This window comes from Geotrypetes seraphini, chromosome 14 (assembly GCF_902459505.1).
Source record: "Geotrypetes seraphini chromosome 14, aGeoSer1.1, whole genome shotgun sequence".
Taxonomy (NCBI): Eukaryota; Metazoa; Chordata; class Amphibia; order Gymnophiona; family Dermophiidae; genus Geotrypetes; species Geotrypetes seraphini.
In genome coordinates this window covers 67390895-67410098 of record NC_047097.1, presented here as the reverse complement: position 1 = coordinate 67410098, position 19204 = coordinate 67390895, and the positions used below count along the sequence as shown (strand labels likewise).

The window sequence follows — 19204 nt, the reverse complement described above, 5'->3', positions numbered from 1 at the left end:
AGTTAGTAAAAAAATGTTTTTCTTACCATTAATCATTCTCGGCTATTTTTTTGTTCCCCCCCCCTAAAAATAAATAAATAAATAAAATCCCTTGCTCAACGCATTGGAGCTGCGCACGCGTACTATGAAAGGCGCTAGGGGAAAGGCCGAGGAGGCGATGGTAATGACGTTTACTTCGGTAGCGCCTCGGCCAATGAGGCTCTCCGGATTTGGGGGGAAAAAAAAAAAAAACACGAGACGGCGGGCGGGGATTTGGCAGGCGGTGCGCGCGCGCGCGTCCTGTCAGACCCAACGCCAGAGACGTAGCAACCAGCGGGCGATTGGCGGGGAGCTTGCACGGCCGGGGCCGAGAGGTGCGCGCGCAGCCTGTTGACGCCCGACGGCTTTTTTTTTTTTTTTTTTTTAGGAGGAGAAAGGAGGTTGGGGTGGGCGGTGGCTTGTCTCGCGCTATCCGCAGTGAAAAAGGAGGGCCGCGCTGCAGAGGTAGGACAGAAGGGGGGCTCGCGTGCCTCCTCGCGCTCTCTCTCTCTGTCTCGCGCGCGCTCGCTCCTCCCGCCCGTCGGCTTGTGCACAAGATGGCAGAGGCGGGAGGAGAAGAAGTCGGCGCGCCGACATTAAGCGCGGAGGAGCGCGAGAAAGTCGGGCGGCGGCTGCTCAGGTCGGAGGGGCGGGTTAGCCTTAAAGTCGGGGGGCTCGGAAAAGGAGCGAGGGGGGACGAGAAACGGGCGGGACGGGGCAGGTTTGGAGGCCACTAAGCGGGGTCCAATATGGTGGCTGAAGGGAGCCGGATCGGAGCCTTGTTGAAAAATGGCCAGGGGAAGAGCTGAGCTGGGAGGCAGGAGGGCTCTGTCTCGTCGGCGGCCGTTCGGAGCCGCCGATTTAGGTGTCGGGACGTAGAGGGAACGGGGCCGGGGACGTCCCGGCAAGCGGAGAAGAAAGAAGCCAGGGCTTTGCCAAAGAAAGGGGGTGAGTATGGCTGTTGTCGTCCTTTGTCCTTGAAGAAGAGGGAAAAAAAGAGCCCAAATGTCCTTGAGAGAGCGAAAAGCAACGCGGCTTTTTAACACTGGGGGGGGGGGAGGAGGCAGCCTTTTAAACATTTCCCAGCCGATCTGGAGGAATGTTTTTGTAAATTGTGGGAGGGAAAAAAAACTTTTTGATACAAAAAAAGTGCTTTAAAAATAAAAAATAAAAAAAATTCGAAGGGGGAAAATGATCAGGTGGTTAACGTGTTAAGCGATTATTTTTCTTCTAGCAAATCAAGCACTTATTTATATAGCGAAGAAGCAATTTTATTGCTTGAACGTTCTTTGATGCAGAAAACCAAAAATACTTTAAAAAAACAACCAAGCTGACCAATTTAATACAGTGCTGTGACGTTGGTAAATTTTTTTAATTTTTGTAAATCTCGTTATCCCATTTGTTAAATGGTTTCGCACAGTCAACATCAAATAGCTTAATTCTTTCATTTGTATTGAATTACGTGATAAAATATATTTTTAAAGTCGCACTTGGGGATTTTTTGGGGTGTTGGCTTTTAACTCTTTCTAAGCCATCATGTAAAATACGTGTGAAAGAACAGAGTCCCTTCTTGACTACTTGTTTATATTGTATATTAAAAAATACGTTATTTTGAAACCATTTTTTTAGCATACGGTTCATTTTGAAAATATACCACCACGGCAACACAAAAGCTTCCTGTGGTTTGGGTTTTTTTTTTCCCTAATTCAGAAAATAGTTTTTGCATGCTGAATTTACAGTTCTTAATATTGGCTGTTGATTTATGTGTGGAAGAATATTTAAAACAGAATTCAGTTCATTACTTGACCGGGTTGAGAAGCACAATCACCTGTTCACTAAGATTTAACCAGAATAAGGTTAACATTTTGATCTTTCATCAGAGTTTCTGTTTTGTTTTATACATATTTATTAATTTACTAGTTCTTTTGGACTTCCCACTTGTTTGCACAGTTTTTTTTAAATAACTTTGTTTTAAGTTTATCTAGCTTGATGTACTGCACAAATTTGTATTAATGTATGTTTTTCCCTTCCTCTCCATGAATAACAACATTGAGGTATCTGTTTTGGAAATGGTATAATTTTTACTATTGAAGCTTTCAGTCTCAATAGTTATTGATCACAGAATTTGTTTACTATATGGCCTAAGTATTGGTGATAAAATGGGACAATATTTGGTTTACCCTTGTACATTATTCAAGCTTTATAACGATTTGAATGTGGTTCCAAATAATTATAACTAGTCTACCAATACTCTTTTTTGAGACTCCTGTGACCTAAATAGGTTAGCATTGAAAAGTATAGCTAGTTTACACAAGAAACATTTTAAGAAGAGTAATCTGGTGAAACAGTTGTAATATCTTAAACTGTTTCATTAAAGCACTATAATATTTATGGCAAGGAGGGGACAAGGTGGTGTAGGGTAGAGATTGGATAAATATATACTGAAGTAGGGCATATCCTAACTTAATAGGTGCTTTTTCATTCTCTGCATTTTGATTTGGTTTTGAAAGCCATTTTTATTCATATATAGAGTAAGGTTAACCTTCTGTGCAGAGATGTTTGCATCTTAGAACATTGTTCAGTATGTTGGGCAAGACTGAAATTTTCAAAACTTAAAACTGGCCTTGAATGTTGTGGAGACTTCACGAATTTGACCAGGGGGGGAGTGAAAAAAAAAATGCAGTTTGATCAGATCACTGGAGAATGTAGTTTAGAAAATACATTATAAGCAAGATGCTATAAAGCAAATTGTTAAAGCTTAAAAAGTAAAAGGTTTATGTGGGAAGCAACACCTAAAAAATATATAAATATACATTTTAATATGCAGATAAGAGAATCATCTATTTTTTAAGATATATTTTGGCTTAATGTGTGAAACATGGAGTATATTTTTTCAGTTACTTAGCAAGTGCACTGTATGTAACTTATAGAAACTTAGATTTTAGGTCTCAGTTTTGGATGCTAGTTTTTATTTTTCAACATTGGGTATAATATAATTTAGATTTAACATATACATTTAGCTGTAAAAATGTTTGAGATTGCCATGGTATAGATGTGCTAAATAAGTCTGGGATGTCATTCACATGAATTTATTTTTTAACTTGTGAGTAAAAATTTTTTTTAACTGGTTTGAAAAAAAAAAAACCCTTTTATTTTAAGGTGATGGTAAATTTGCCACTATCGCTGCTGACTTCTACAGAGATCCTCTTTTTCCTGATATGGTAAGCCTTGTTTACTAATTTTATTCAGTTATTTAGTGAAAATGCATTGTTTATGAGGCAGTATAGTACTTTAAGGGAACTTGAATTGTGAGAATTTACTGCCTGTGTGCTTGAGAATGATTTTAAGCCTTTTTAAAATGGCGTAGGTCTTGGGGCAAAAATGTGCTTAAAATGGTGTCTTCTCAGTTCAAACCAAGTATTTAATTTGAGCATAATGCTGTGAAGCACTCACTTCATTCCTGTTGAATATGAATGTATTGTAAACCAATTTACCATATTTTCATTCCATTGGGAAAGGGAAGGGATTTTTAAGACAGCAGGTAACTTCCACCCCTAGTTTGAATCTTTCTCTTTAGGGGAAGTAAAACATGTAGTTACACACTGGGTATACTTATTTTGGTGTATGCCAGAAATTCTTCATTGAAATTAGGGTTATAGCTTTTCTAGCATGAAAGAACCACTATATTTGCATGTGTGTAGTCTGTTTAATAAATCTGTAGTAATTTAGTGTGTACGTATATTTTGAGTAAATCTCTTAAAAAAAAAAATTTATAACATGATGTACGTGTCTTCCTTTTTTAGATCCTGTATGATGCTGATTTCTTAGATGCTGTATTGATGTCTTATCTTCAGACTGGGAAATCTATAGCAGGATCTGAAAGCTTGCGAACATCAGGTATGTTATATAACCAGGTTTATTAATACAGTACCAGAAGCATAACTGCATTTTTAATAAGATATTGACAAATACAGTACCAGAAACATATAACAGCACATTTTTAAATATATGATATTGACACCTAAACTGCCATATTTTTTCAATACAAAAACACCTAAGAAAAACTTGAATGAATCAGAATGGCACAAAAGACAGAATAAGGAAATTGTATAGTACAAGTCCAAAAAATCTGGATGCCAGAAATCCAGACAACTTCAGAATTCAAGCCCTTTAAATTTTGTAATCCAGACTTTTAAGGAAAGAGGCTGTGTTTGATTTTGGAGCTTTTACAGTAAAATACCTGTGTTTTTTCTAACTCTCCTAAAATGGTCTAATTCAGTGAGACATTTTTGTTTTCTGGTAAATATACCCATTTTGATAAATGAAGCCGTCTGTATTTGGCTTGTTCATCTCTTCTTTATTCCTTAAACTTGAATTTTAAAAGTACTATCTAAGAATCTGGAAAATCCAGACTGACTCAATCACTGAGTAGTCCGGCTTTTTGGATTTGTATTGTACAAGTTTTAGTCCCCATGTAAAGACAAAGAAAAAAAAATACAACTCCAAAAGGAAAAACCTAACTCCAAGAGACATCTATGCTAGCTGGTTCAACCCAGGTTAATCCTTCCAGTCCAAACTGATTTCTTCTTTTCCATTAAGCAGTCCAAAAACTGTCTTGGATAAAAGAACAATTTGTCACACATTTTAAACAAGAACATTTCCAATATAAATGTAGTCCCCAGTGCAAAAACTAATTGTTTTAAAACCAAAATATCATGTCATCTGGCCTGAGTTAATAGACATATCAGGAAATACATGTATAGGTGAGCAAAGAAACGGCTCATTAATATGTCTAAAGAATAGTTTCAATACAGTTTTAAGTTGTGTTCAAGCGCAAATGTAGCCAAGAGTACATTTTCTATTGGCTCCAAAAAGCTCTAAAAAAACCCAACAAAAAACCCTCAAGTTTTCTAAGATCTACATGGACTTTTGTGATTAGCTGCTAACCCAGGCTCGCCTCTTGAAGGCAGGGGAAAATGTATGGCTCATAGAACAGGAGGGAGATTGTCCAGTGGAAGGCCCAATGCTTCCTGAAAATATCTCTGCACCATATTCATTGAAGACTTTGAGGGCAACTTGAGCAACTTTGAAAATCTAGGCTTTTCTTCTGCTTTTGACTCCCCCCCCCCCCCCCCAAAAGTATTCTAGCCTAGGCTGTATCAAATCCTTTCCTTAATTTGAGCTACACTGAAACTCTTTAATTCAGTCACCTAAACATCCACCTGTTCCATCCTAGTAGCATGTTGCCCTACACTTTGATCTGGCCAGCCAACTGAGGGGAAGTGTCGTCATATTTATGAGAATTAGTTACCTTTTGAGGGTTATCAAGAAAAGCTTCCAGCTCTCTCTGGTGTCAGATTTTACACTCTAGTGTAGAGGAAGCATCATCGGGCACATGACATCTGCCAATCTTGCTAGCACAATCGCTTTTGGGTTGAAGAGGTGCCTGTTACAGGACTAATCAAATGCCCCTTCCTTACTAATTGAGCCCTCTCCAAAGTTTCCCATAGCCACAGGTTCCATTCGTGGTCAAATGCCACTCAGCTCCAGAATTGCCTGTAACTGGGCTCATACAGAGGGTATGTCCTACCTTAAACTTTCCTTTTCACCATAAACCAGCTAGTAGAAATGCTAACGCCAGCTCAAACCCATACATCTCCCAGATGCCATCTTGGCTCTTTCTAAATGTTGTATTTCTGTCTGAAAAGTTATCATTGGGATTATTTTTCTGTAAAATTTTAAGAAAACAAATATACTACTATTTTAAAACAAATCTTATTTATCTAATTAATATGAGGTTATAGCAGTTAACATTTCTTATGCACATTCTTGATCATATTGAAATTAAAAAAAAAAAAAAGCAGTTTTTCAGGGACGGAGTTGCAAATATTTTTACTTTTCTGAAACTTCTCAAGTAAGTATGGTGCATCGGTTCAATTACTTGAACAATTTGTGTGGGTTTTTTTTTTTTGACATTTTATAAAATATGGGCTCCTTTTACAAAGATATGCTAGTAATTCCTGCAAGGTAGATGCAACGAAGGCCATAGGAATTGTTTACCACGTGGGAATCACTAGTGTGGTTTTGTAAAACCAGCCCTATATGTACTATGCTACCTATCCACTTTATAATTTAGCAACTAAAATCTGCTTGCATCGTAGAGTAATTTGTAGGTCCATATTTTATATAAAACAAAAACTACTCATAATGTTGACTTGAACCCAGTTACATTCAAAATTTTAATGACTGGATTTTTGCAGCCTCTTGATTTATTTACAGCTTCTCTTTTGCTTAAAACCAAGAGGGGAATTCATCAAGGGGCACTAATCAACTGCTGAAATGCTCATAGGAATATAATAGATATCTTAGCATTTATTGCATGCTAAATCAGTTAACGTCCCTGATTGAATTCTCCCTCAAATATAATCCTTTTTTGTAATGTTAATACATGTGATTTAAAATTAATAGCTCTTGATTTCAAATTCTGATTTTGAAAAATATGTATTTGCTTTATATATTCAAGAATTATTATTGAAACAACACTTTTCTGTTGGCTATCCCAACACTATCTATGAAAGAGCCCTTTGCTGTTCAGAGAAAGATGTACCATTTTTTTCTTTAATCCCTTCACATTTCGAATAAAATATTTGTGCTACATCACTAAAAAATGAGAGGCTGTGTATTTACTAGATAAGTATATTATGTCTCCTTTTTTAAAAATTTAATGTGAAATTTTTGGAGACTTCTATTCCTACACTGTTACACATTCTCTAAACTATTGCTAAAGCATAGGAGCATTGTGAAGAAATAGGTGTATTTATGCCTTTGAATCACATATTTTTTTATATGGGTGAAGTTTCATTATGCTTTTCTTAATTATTTAAATATTGGACAACTTTCTAAATTTTGATGGTTTTAAAAATTTGAGATTTGCATCATAAAGCAAATTCAGTTGAGATTAAACCATTAGCAAAACATGAGTAATTTCTCCGGGTATTTTATATGGCTTATTTAGTGTGTTTCAATCTTCATAAAAAAAAAAAATCCTGATATTATACAGGGCTCCTTTTACAAAGCCGCGTTAGTGGCTTTATCGCATGTACCTTTTTAGCGCGCGATAACCCCTGCGCTAGCCGAAAAACTACCACCTGCTCAAGAGGAGGCGGTAGCGGCTAGTGCGGCCAGCAAATTAGCGCACGTTAAACCACTAACGCGGCTTCGTAAAAGGAGCCCACAGGGTAGAAGCATAAAGAGTCTGGTACAATATATTAACTGGCTGGCAAAAAAGTTAATTTAAAGCCAACTAAAGTCATTTGAATTAAAGTTCAGCTTTTCACAATTATCTCAACAGAACATAAAATCTGTTGGTTAAAGGGGAAGAACCAGTTAAGGTATGTGGTGCTGTTAAAGAAACCCTTCATTATGATGCACAAACTGTATCCGAGTTGTGTGTTAATTATATCTGCCATTTTCTTCTCCCCCCCCCCCCCAACCTTCCAAACATGGATTCCACTTACAGGAATACATTTTTATGTGGGTCAAAAATCCAAATGATAATTGAGAAAAGAAGCCTTATGTATATGTAAAACTTATATATATGTAAAAAAAATAAATTACTGCTTAGTGATTCTCTAAGTAACCAATTCAGATAATGTCATAATAAAGGCTATATAGAACTTTGCTATGTTTTTTATTTTTACTTACCTAGTTGATGAAGATAGTAAATAAAGTCCCTTCACTTTTCAAAGCTGCATTACTGCCTGGTGATTCTCTTAGTAAGGAACTGTTTCTTAAGGTCAAAGTTGTTACTGCATAGTAACTGTTGCTGCTCTGCACTGCCTGCTGATTGCACCACCCATGTGCTGTCTTATTTATTTATTCTGTTTATATACCACTTATGAGTAATATCCCCCAAATTTAAGCAGTTTTCTTTGAATAGTAAGGTACTCTTAAGTGCTTTCTCTAACATTCCTGGTGGACTCACAATCTACATATGGTACCAATTTACTACTTAGTAGGTTCATTGCGTGCCCTCTAGTCCTTATGGGTGCCTGCTGAGATTTCCAGAGCATTTATGGAAAGCGGTATGAATTTACCTTGTGTCTGACATATCTGCTATGTTAACGCACATAGAAGTCACTATGGTGCATTAACTCTTAAATTCTATATATAGTTACCAAAATTGTATTCCGATCCCAAGATATTTGCCTAACTAAATTGTCAAATGAGCTAATTGGATTTGGGCGCACATCTTGCTGCATGCTATCCTATAACAATGGGCACCCAAATCCCATAGGGCTGGATTCTCTAAATGGTGCTACTGTCAGTGGGTGCCTTAAAGCGGCCACTTATCACCAAGTCGATGCCATGATGACACCATTTAGAGAACTGCACCTCTGGCAAAGGTAGGCACCAGAAATGTAGTCCAGAGTTTTCAAGGCCTGCGTTTCTGATGCCTACCTTCGATGTGAATCGCACCTATATAGGTGCTTTATGGTGCCTATCACCACTTCCGGCATTGGCCATGCCTACAGTGGTGGTAAATACATTTTAAAAGTTTAAGGGGATGTGGCCATGGAAGGCATTCCTAAAATTTGCACATAATGTTATAGAATACTGGGTATGTGCGCTCAAATTGTGCATCGAGAATGACATCTGGCTTCAGCAGGCGTATGTCCTGGTACCTAAATCAGTAATGAGTGTTGACCTTTGAGTGCCCATTATAGAATAGCATTGAGCACCGTTTACTGAATCTAGCCCTAACTGTCTAGAAGATCTCCTTAAAATGTTGGGAACATCCTCGATAGCTCTCTGTGGAGAGGAACTGCAAAACCTTAATGCCCTTTACTAAATAGGAATCTAAACGCTTAAGATAACATTTATAAAAAAAATGTTTAAATGTGAATTTTACAAAGAATAAACATTTTAAATTGCTCATTCAGATTTGAGCAGGAGAAAGTGAGCTAAGCAACATAAATTTACTGTTAACAGTATGCAAAACAAAATAGCACACGTGCTAAAAGCTTTTGTGAATGACCCTATCGCATTCCAACCCAAGGTAATACAGTATAAAAATTAAGCTTCAGAATTTGAAGCTATAATTACTTGTTTAACCAGCTCTATTTGGGAAATATTCAAAACAGGTAATAGTATGGCTATGTAATGCCATATTTAGATCTCGTCTGTAGAGTGGATCTGCCTATCACTGAAGGTAGAATCCTTATGCCCAATTTGAAATAGTCACTGCACAGCTATTGATTTATTACATAGCTGAGTATATCTAAAGTATGATAGGTATAGCTGAAAAATTATCCAAGGAAGACTATTATACATGTACTTTTATATTTAAACATGCAGTGGAAAACTATATATTTTGATCCAACAGCAGGGAAGTCAGTTTGAAGCCTCAAGGGAGTAGACTGAGGAGCAACATAAGAAACTACATAGTCGAAAAGTTGGTGGATAAATGTCATCCTAGGGAAATAGTCTGTTAAAAACATTTCTAAATACAGTCAAACCTTGGTTTGCGAGCATAATTTGTTCCAGAAGCATGCTTGTAATCCAAAGCACTTGTATATCAAAGCGAATTTCCCCATAGGAAATAATGAAAACTCAGACAATTCGTTCCACAACCCAAAAACTTTAATACAAAATACTATACGTACTTGTATTGCAAGACCTTGCTCATTTAGAACAGTCACTACACTCCTGAGAGAACCATTGGCTCAATTGTGATGATGTGACGCATATATACTCGTATTGAAAGACTTTGCTTGTTTAGAAAAGTCACTACACTCTTACAGTGTCAGAGAGAGAAGAACCATTGTGTATGTGTGTATACTATATGTATTAGTATTGCAAGACATTGCTTGTATAACAAGTTAAAATTTAATAAAATGTTTTGCTTGTCTTGCAAAACACTCGCAAACCAAGTTACTTGCAATCCAAGGTTTTACTGTACTGTGTTAGGTTCTGTTTCTCCATGCTTTCTTTCTAGCTCTTCTGAAGAGGTAAACTAGACCTTTATGTTTAGATTACTACGGTGGTAAGGATAGATGTCTCATAGTCTTACATACCGTTTTAATATCTACCAGTTCAATTGTTGCTTTATTTAATGTAAAGATTGACTTTTAAAATGTCATGATCCAGTTTACCCGACTGGATCCCAGCTGCTTATGGAATAGATAAATAAAATATGTACAAATCTTTCTGAAGTTGTCAATTAACTTTTTTTATTTTTGCAGTAGAGCACCATTAGCGAATAAGTCAAATTAGTTTGCATGAATCTATGAAAATGATTAACTTTTGGAGTTAATTTTTGTATATGTCCTTGAAACAACATTAGTAGAAATTTATAGATCGGTGCTTTTGTCACTTTGAACTTTTCCAGTCTATATTACTGTTTTCAACCACCATATGATTTTGGGAAATAAAAATGCTGATCCTCAAAGAAACTTACCAATAAAGACTATTGAAGTTATTAAAATATTTGGCATGTACAATTACATGCATGTGCACTTAAAGTATGCAAACTGTTTTGACTTGCGCATTTAAACTAAATCATGGTTGTGCATTTAAATTTAAAACATGAATGTGCAAAACTGGAAAAAATATCTGAAAATTAGGAAATGCCCTAGTTATCTTGCACACATTGGTACTAAAAATAGTCAAACCTTGGTTTACGAGTAATGCGGTTTGCGAGTGTTTTGCAAGACGAGCAAAACACTACAGCAAATTTTAACTCACAAAATGAGCATTGTCTCAAATGAGCACGTACGTGCGTGTCACTCCCCAAATAGAGCTGCCCCACTCCAGAAACTGGCTTCTCTCTCCCCTCCCCCCCCCGCGGTTCACCTTCAAACAGTGGCAAACAGCACTCACACCGGCACCACTGCTTTGCCTATGCCACATTGAGCTCGCCGGAAACAGGAAGTGGAATCAAAAGGAGGTGGAGCTTTGGCAGGAGGTAGCTTGGGTTATTTGTATGACTACAGCTGTTAAGCTGAATGCAGGCTTGAAGATGAATTATGGAGGAGAGAAAGAAAAAGGGAGGATGGGGAAAGCGAGGAGAGAAAGATGATGGATAGGGAATAAGAAAAGGGAAAGATGGTCTGTGGGGATGGAAAGAGAGGGGAGTACAAATGCTTGTATCTAGTTGGGGAGGGGAGAAGAGGGAGAAATGCCGAAACAAGGAGTGGGAGAAGGACCACAAGAAGACAGAGAGAAGAAGGGATATGAGTTGGGAGGGGGAGGGGAACGAATCATCTGAGTTTCCATTACTTCCTATGGGGAAATTTGCTTTGATATACGAGCGCTTTGAATTACATGCATTCTTCTGGAACGAATTATGCTCGCAAACAAAGGTACCACTGTATATTGACTCCTCTGTATCATTCCTGTTGCCCTTTGCAGTAATGGCTGCTAACATAAAATCTAGGTGTTTATATATTTTTATATATATATATATATATATAAAAATATATATAGCAAAACTGTGATAAAATCTCAAACATTATAGGTTTCTGTAATTGGACCCATTTATTAAATGGGTTTACCATAAAGAAAAGGACTGTTAATTGGAAGAATATTTGCTATTCGAGTTTTTACAAGGCTTTTTTTTTTTTTTTTGTTCATTTTTTTGTTCATTTTTTTTGTTTGGGACAGGATGTTATGAGGCTCTTGTATCCTGCCAAATTCTCACTAAATGGGAGTTCAAGGCAGGTTACAATCAGTAGTAATTGTTTACATAGAAGTATAGTGCAAAGTCAAAAGTAGTCTCAAGATCTTAACAGACTTGTAAAGTTGTGAATTATAAGCAGCATTATTACATAAAGATAATATATAGTGCAAAGTTGAACTGAACCTTTTTTTCAGAAATTTATTGAAAAGCCATGTTTTCAGGTCTTACTGGAACTGATTATTATTAGGAGAAGTACAAATCTATTTGGGACGCGAGTTCCAGATAATTGGGTCGGTCGCTGGTGCTTCGCAGGATTGCTGCCTACCAGCACGTCGGGGCCAGTAGTGCACAAGCGCACTGCTGCATGTGCAGGCGCCACTTCTAAATGGCTGCTCAGTTCTACCGACGTGCCGGTAATCAGCAGGCAGCAGCCCTTCGAAGCACCAGCGACTTACCTTAATGATATAATAATCGGGGCCCTGATTATTATATCATTAAGATAAGTCAACCTAGGCTTTATTTTTCATGAAATAGGTTTATAATGAAAATATGGATACTGTGGCTGATGAGGAGGCTGGCTACTGTGTGACTCGAGCTTTACATGAAATATGATGCTCGAGTGTAGCCACTGAGGTCACTAAAAAATATTTATTTATTGTGATTTGAAAAGGATGATGAATACTAATAAGAAGGAAGACTGAAAAAATATTAAACTATTTATTTTGTGTATTGAAAAGGAGTGTAGAAATATAAAAGGGCAGCATTAAGAAGTTGTTGAACAGAGCATGGGGAGGTGAGGGGAAGTGTTAAAACAGATAAATTTTACCCAACATGCCAAAGAGCTGGAGAGGAAGCCAAATGGACCAACTAAAATAGTCCATTATGTGGCATCTACTGCAGTCTATATTTGGAATTTATCAAGGGTCTTGGCATTTTTCATGAAGGCTCTAGTCAGACAGTGTAACATGCAGACCTTTATCTGCCTTCATGTTTCGGTTGAATTATTTTGAGTCTCCTTTGGTAACAAATCTTCAGATATTTCCTCCCATGAATCTGTTTCCACCTTTGTCACATATATATGTTGATGACCAATTCCAAATGTATATGTTCAAATTATTAGTGTTCTCCCTTGAATGGGTGTGCCACTGCTGATATTTGCTGGTGGTCTGGCTAATTTAACAGAAAACTTAATATTTTGTGCTGTATTCCCCATCCTCACCTGGTTCATGTCTCTTGGTGGACAAAAACATCTAGATGTATGCAGCATTAGCAAAGACATTAGCAAAGCATTAGCAAAGACAAGAAACAGTCCTTTAATTGCTACCAGTTTAGAAAATAGGAAATCCAAGGGCAGTGGAACACCTTTTTAGTTGAAAGAGCCAAACAAACAATTCTCCAGCCCCACCCCTAAGCCTTCAAGCTGCTGAGGCTGCATTGGACAAAATATGTAAGGGGCTAAGCTGTGACCCATCTGATTCAACTGCCTGCATATCTTTTTCAAGAGTTGAGAATTTGTTTTAAAAAAACGGAGAGCTGTTCTGCTATATCCTAGCAATGTTGAGAGAAGCAATAGACAACTTTTAGTTCATACTACTAAAGGATTAGAAACAGTCATGACAGTATTCAGTATATAGTGAAGCATGAGTCATTGATGGAATATTTGCTGATTTTATTTTATTTTTTTGTTACAGCACGATGAACAATTAAGTTGCTCCATTTTAAATGACAACGGTGAGTAAATTTTGTTTTCAAAATATTTGAAATGGGTGTCCTCTGTACAAAGTTACTGTTTGGACTTTGTATGAATCTAGTCGCAATTTATGGAATTCTATTTCTCCCATCTAATTTTGAGGTGGCTTCACAATTTAGATCACTGTAAGAACATATGTAACCATTGCTGAGAAAAAGGTGATTTAAATAAATGATCCAAAATACTGAGAAAGGACAGTGTTTTTCATGTCATGGGGGCCATAAGCAGTCTGCAAAAGTTGTTTTAATTCTTTATTTTTTTTGACAGAAGATTGGGTTTGGCCTTTTGTATTTTCAAATTGTTTACTCAGAATTCACTAAAAATTAATTTTTTGTTTCTGGTGACTTAAACCCCCCCCCCCCTACACACATGTGCTTTTGAAGCCGCATTAGTGTTTAATCGCTGGTTGCAGCAGTAAAAGTTCAGACACTCCTTAGGAATTCTATGAACGAACTTTTACTGCTGCAACCAGCGATAAAAATAAAATGCTAAATGCGGCTTTATAAAATAATAATAATAATAACTTTATTCTTATATACCGCCAACAATCTTGCGACTTCTAGGCGGTTTACAATAAAGAGAAACTGTACAGACAGCGAATTACAGAGTATGGCAGTGTACATCTGATTATAACAACATTAATCGTGATAACAACAGTTCGTATGCTGCAGGGAGAGTTGGTTCCTTTTCACAGAGATGGTTACATATAATAAAAGAAAAAAGTTCAATCCTTGTGTACTTTCATTAAATAAAAATTGCTAAAACATATATCCATGATAAAATCTGCAGTAATTTCAAGTCTAGCTGGAATTTTAAAGACATCTGTTTTAAGAAGTTTCCTGTGCTGTTTCTTGCATTTCTATTTTGTAGGCTCTTATTCTGTTCAGTATAAAATACTTTTTATAGGTGATTATGGAACTTTCCTGAATGCAAGTTAGCTTTCTGAATTAAGCCCCCTTTAACAAAGCCATGTTAGTGGCTGCCGCACAGCAATGGCCCCAAATCTCTTTAAATCCCTATGGGCTTCGGGACAGTTACTTCAGTGGCTTGTGCTAAATGGCTTTGAAAAAGAGGACCTAAATTAATATCGGACCTTTTTTTGCTACAACACTGATGGATTATTGTTTGACATAACAGTAATTCTGCTTTAACTTTAAACTTAATTTTTTCATGCAATTCACACAATACATGAGGGTTCTTCAAAGTTTCTACACTTTCATTATTTTCGTGCTCAACCAGAAAACATTCTTTTCTGATGGAGAAAAATGTATCACAAAACAGGGTGATTATGTGGAATGCTGATGTAATTTGTTTATCAGATAGTTAATACGAGGGGTGTTCAATAATTCATCTACCTGAATGTAAAAGAAAATAGCAAGCATATTGAAACAAGTCTGCGCATGTTGTGACATGTTTCAAAGTTACTCTTGTACAGTTGCGGCTCAGTTCAAGTCTAACATTCCAGGAGAGGATGTAAAGAGTCCTCATACGAGTCGAGTAAGAAATTGCTAGATTTGGAGCATTGTTCAGTGATAGAATTTCTCACAAAGAAGGGAAAAAGCCAAAGGAGATTAATGAACATTTATGACTGCAGTTTATGGGGAGTCTGCTCAATCATCCTACAAAGTAAAACTTTTAGAGTAAGTAGTTAAGTGGGGTGGAGAATCCATTGGAGATAACCCTCACACTGGATAGCCTGTGGAAGCAACTTCCACAGAAATGTGCAAGAAAGTCGAGGATTTAATTTTGGCAAACAGATGAATTAAGGTTTCCCGAATAGCTGAAGAAATGGGCATCTTGGCAGGTACAGTTTGGAAAATATTTCATGAAAAGTTGGACATGTCCAAGGTTAGTGCAAGATGGGTTCCAAAGATGCTGACGCTGTGTCAGAAGGCCACAAGACTCCACTGCTGTCAGGAGAACTTGGAGATGCTCCATGAAGACCAAGTGAATTTTTTCATAGTTTGGTGACTGGAGATGAAACATGGGTCTCTCGCAAGAGATCCTGAGTCCAAAATGGAGTTAATGCAGTGGAAGAGAAGTCTTCCCCATCCCAAAAAAAGTTCAAGCTAGAAAAATCTGCAGGCAAAGTCACGGCAACTGTCTTCTGGGATGATGAACTTTTGCTTCTGGAGTTCATGTCACATAAGATGACAGTAACTTGGGAAAGTTATGCCAACACAATGATTGCTTTTAGGAGTCGATCAAGGAGAAAAGACAAGGAAAACTCACAGCAGGTGTGCTGCTTCATGACAATGCACTGGTGTACATGTCGCAATCAGACTGCCATCTGAAAATGTGGGTTTCAGCAGCTGAACTATCCACCTCATTAGTCCTGATGTGGCTCCCTCGGATTATTTCCTGTTTTAAAGAAATCTCTCTAGACAGTGGTTTTCAAGTGATGAAGACATTGAAGAAACTGTGACGTTCTAGTTTGAAGGTCAAACAGAAGAATTATTTTCAAAGGTGTTAGTCATTGCAGGAAAAGTGAATGAAGTGTATGGCGCTATTGGGACACTATAATGAAAAATAAGTTTTTTTGAAAGCTCTTCTTTCCTACTGAGGTAGATAAATTATTGAACTCCCCTTATAAATATTGTTTAAAAATAAGTGTGGAAACCTTTTGAACACCCCTCGTATATATTGCCTTTTTATTAATGAAAGACCATATTTGATCTGAAATGAGAGCATATTTGATCTGATTGCTAGACCTGCCTGTTTTTTCTTGTAAAGCCTTTAAATAGGATTTATAATGATCCAAAATATTTTAAATGTTCAAATTAGATACAGTATAGGTTTTTTTTTTTTTTACAATTTTTGCTATATTTCTTCTAATGGATAGATGTGCATCTTAAATTTATAATTTTTATAGCTACAGTAGTATTAATATTGGACTGTTGCATACTATACAGCATTTTTATTTTAAGCACATATCTAAACACGTTTCCCTCTGATCTATTTTTAGCTTGACCTGATAACTTAAAATATTTTAACTAATTTTACAGTGGTGTTTGGCAAGGAAGAGGATGATACGAGTCTTCATTTTCCTGTGAAAATGTCACACCAAAAATCATACATACTATGGCAAATATAAATGGTGTTTTTTTTACATTCTGAAAAAAAATTGCTTTCAATCAATATCAACATTCCTTCAAATATGTTCTTTCAAGGAGCAATCATATCTAACTTTTTAATAATGTATTTTAGTGTAGCGTATGTGTAGATTTCTTGAATGTATTGGTTGGGGGGGGGGTGATATTTGTTTTTTTTCTTCTAACTTTGGAATCTTTGACCCTGATGGAATAAACAAATTATCCAAATTAACCCTTTTTAAAATTGGTCAATGATTTCTACAATGGAAAAATATAAAAATTCTGCAACTAGATGACATTAGTGTTAGATTTATAATGTTAATTATCCTAGGACAAGCAAGAAGCATAGTCTCGCATGTGGGTGAAGTCATTCACAGAGCCTGGTACGGACAGTGGTAAAAGTGTATTGCTGCTTTTAAGTTTTTAGAAACTTTGCAACTGCATGCACCGTGCATACACGAGTGGCTTCCCGTTTGAGGCCGACTTGCAATACCTCCCAGTTCTTAGTTTTCTGCAGAGCGAAGAAGTGCTTTTTTTTTTTTTCCCTGGTCTCTGTCCATGATGAACATTGCCTTCCTGTCATTCGTCTTTCTTGGCTTTTTTTCTTATCTTTATTATTTTACTATCTTCTTAGCTCTGTTAAATAAACGCACTTTTTTAAAAAAAAATCTTTTTTTTTTCTTCCTCAGCAGGTTTTTCTCTTTTCGGTCATCATTGCCACCAAGTTTTCTGTCCATGTCAAAACCATTGAGTGGATTTAAAAATTGTTGTCTGTGTCAGTGCCCTATCTCAATCACTGACCTGCATAGTTGGTGTTTGTAGTGTTTGGGCCTTAAACATCAGGTAGACATCTGTACACATTATTCCACCTTACAAAAACGCTCATTGAAAGCTTGTCGCATATAAACAGGAGAAGCTGTTTGGCTCGACAATGGACTCTAGAGAGTGATTTGGACCCTTTGGTACCAGCACCACAATCTATTTCGGATGTCATTCCTGCCTTGGAGAAACTTGCTAAGAAGCCATCCTCTTCCCAAAAAGCGTTGCAGGCCTCTACATCTATGCCAACACTCTCCTTCTGTGCAGGCTGTGTCCTTCAGGGCGTGAAATCTTAGAGGTCACCCACCCCTCGATACCCTGTCACACTGATGGTACTGACTGTTGAGCCAAGGGTACTGGTGCAGATCTTCAGGGAACAACTCAATGAGATCTTCAAATGGCACTTTACACCGGTGCTTACATCGACTCCCTCGATATCAGCCCAGCCTAAGCATAGCACTCTGAGGCCACATGGTACCAATTCCAAGTTTTTACAGACCAGTCTACTTCCTATCGGTGCTCTTCCAGTCTCGGCGGTCTCCATCAAGGCATTGATCCTCCCTCAAAGCATCGAAGCGTTGATCCTATGCTTCCAGATATAAAAGATCTTCGCATCATTCCTCTTCCTCATCAGATCAGTGCCAACGATATCAGGGAAGAAGTTCTCGCCAATCCCATAGGTCACCTGGGACTTATGACTCTGATCTCTCTCATAGCCATACTGTTTCTGAATGTGAGCCTGCTTTATCTGCTCCTGAATCATATGGTATTCCTTCAGAGCCATCTCCTCCTCCTTGAAGATCTCCTCCCTGAAAGATTTTCCTTTACTAGATATATTAGGCAGTTGGGAAAGGCTCTCCCAATCAAATTAGAGGCTTATACTGAGTCTAGAGCAGAGCTCCTTGATGCCTTGGATTTCGATGAGCTAAGGAGCTTCTTAAGTTGCCTTTACATGATCTCCTCAACAAACACTTTTTTCAAAATTGAGAGACTCCTCTTTCTGTCACTAACTCCACAAAAGATTGATTCACTCTACAGAATAATATCTTGAACTGGCTTTGACAAGTCACAACTCCAGCATCAGTCATTGCTCGTGGAATCGACTCTTAAAAAATCCTCTAGCTCCAGGGTTTATGCTTCTGCGCCACCAGATTGAGAGGGTTGCATTATGGATATATTTGGTTGCCGTCTTTACCAAAACTCTGTTAGCTAATAGTTCTTAATTACAACTTTTACATGTCTTTTTGCCTTAAACATCTGGCAAAAAAGTTGACTGATTTTTGAATAACCATATTCTCTCAGACCGTCTTCCAGATTTTCAGCAGACTACTCACGGCATCCTTCAAACTAGAAAATATATGGCAAGAACAGCATTTGATGCAATTGAACTAACTTCCAAGAGCATCCGCCATGTCTGTAGCTATTAGGTGTCTTGCTTGGCTGCAAGTTTCAGATTATGGATATTAATCTTCAAGATCGCTTAGCCAACATCCCATGTCTTGGTGAAGAACTCTTTGGTGACAGCATAGAGGCGACTACTCAAAAGCTTACTTAGCATGAGCAGAATTTGAAGCCTTTAAACAGATCTAAGACTCAACAATCTGAGCCTACTGCAAAACCTACTTATTCCTACAAGAAGGTATCAAGCCACATCCTTTTCTACAAAACCTCCACCACAGAAGAAACAAAATAGAAACTTCAGAAGACTCAGTCTTTGGCCCCTCAAAAGCCAGCTCAGTCTTTTTGATGTGCTTCTGGAGAGCATGGCCAATATTCTTCCTTCTCTGTCTTCCCCCAACTCATTGGAGGTCTGACTGCAATTGTTTCATCAGTGCTGGACTCATC

The 19204-nt window shown here is 37.5% G+C and overlaps 1 long non-coding RNA gene across 2 annotated transcripts in view; it reads left to right on the top strand.

Annotated features, from left to right (window-relative positions):
* The first annotated feature begins 413 nt into the window (after positions 1-413).
* LOC117348191 overlaps positions 414-19204 on the top strand; it is a 30243-nt gene continuing 11452 nt past the window's right edge. The window contains exons 1-4 of one of the 2 annotated variants that reach the window (XR_004536925.1): positions 414-483; positions 3178-3239; positions 3822-3915; positions 13390-13429. This is a non-coding gene — a long non-coding RNA (uncharacterized LOC117348191). Of the gene's footprint in view, positions 484-717; positions 967-3177; positions 3240-3821; positions 3916-13389; positions 13430-19204 lie in introns of those variants that run through there. The other variant, XR_004536924.1, reaches the window with a different exon arrangement.